A 918-nucleotide genomic window follows, 5' to 3' on the forward strand; every position below is an offset into this window, starting at 1 on the left:
TTACAGTTTTCTTACTGCATTGTCAATGTCACAAATCTGTTCCTTCAGCTGGCTGCTTGCTCGGGATTTAAAGAAAGACCTTTCTTCTTGGTTTCATTTCACCTTCTGAACCGATCCAATATTTTCTAATATAAATTAGGACTTTTCCTTGAAAGTCCCAAACACTGACGCACCTCATCTTCCCAATCTGAAACATGTTGTCATCTCTGCTGCTGCTGTTCTGCTTGAAAAAATGGCAGGGCTCTTGAAATTTCACCAGTCTTTTGCTTCTTTACAGGGTTTTCTGAAATAACTTGCTTTTTCTCCTTTCATATTTTGTTAACTTCACTGTCAGAATTGCTGCCAGAAGAGGTGGAAGAAACAAGTCCCTTTAATTTAGGCATTGCTCCACTCCTGCTCTGGAACCTCCCTCTGCTCGCTTGCTGGCTCGCTAGCTTGAGACTCAAATAGATGTGTTATTGATATCCTGCTCCCCTTAATTATGAGGGAGAAAAGGTTTTTCTTCTGGAAATTTGGTAACTAAAATTTCCCCTCCTTCCTCCTGAGTCTTATGCTTGTCACTGAGCATGGCAGTTTCCTCATTGTGATGTGTCAAACACTGTCCCTGCCCTAAAGGTCTCACCATTTTGATGGCAATACAGTGTCATAATGGATAGGCTACAGGTGTGTCCAGGGTGATGATTTGTGACTTACTAGCTGTGTGACTTTAGGAAAACCAGATAACCTTGCTGAACTTCAGTTTTCTTATCTGGAAGATAGGGGCAAGAGTGCCAGTTTTGCCCTGACTGGTTTGGCTCAGGGGATAGAGCATTAGGCCATGGACTGAAAGGTCCCGGGTTCGATTCCGGTCAAGGGCATGTGCCTTAGTTGCAGGCTCGATCCCCAGTAGGGGGTGTGCAGGAGGCGGCTGATCGATGT

General features: G+C 44.3%; 1 pseudogene; it reads right to left on the reverse strand.

Annotated features, from left to right (window-relative positions):
• LOC118653709 lies at positions 1-383 on the reverse strand (annotated as a pseudogene).
• Between the last annotated feature and the right edge of the window lie 535 nt (positions 384-918).

The sequence above is a fragment of the Myotis myotis genome, unplaced genomic scaffold (assembly GCF_014108235.1).
Source record: "Myotis myotis isolate mMyoMyo1 unplaced genomic scaffold, mMyoMyo1.p scaffold_m19_p_4, whole genome shotgun sequence".
Classification (NCBI taxonomy): Eukaryota; Metazoa; Chordata; class Mammalia; order Chiroptera; family Vespertilionidae; genus Myotis; species Myotis myotis.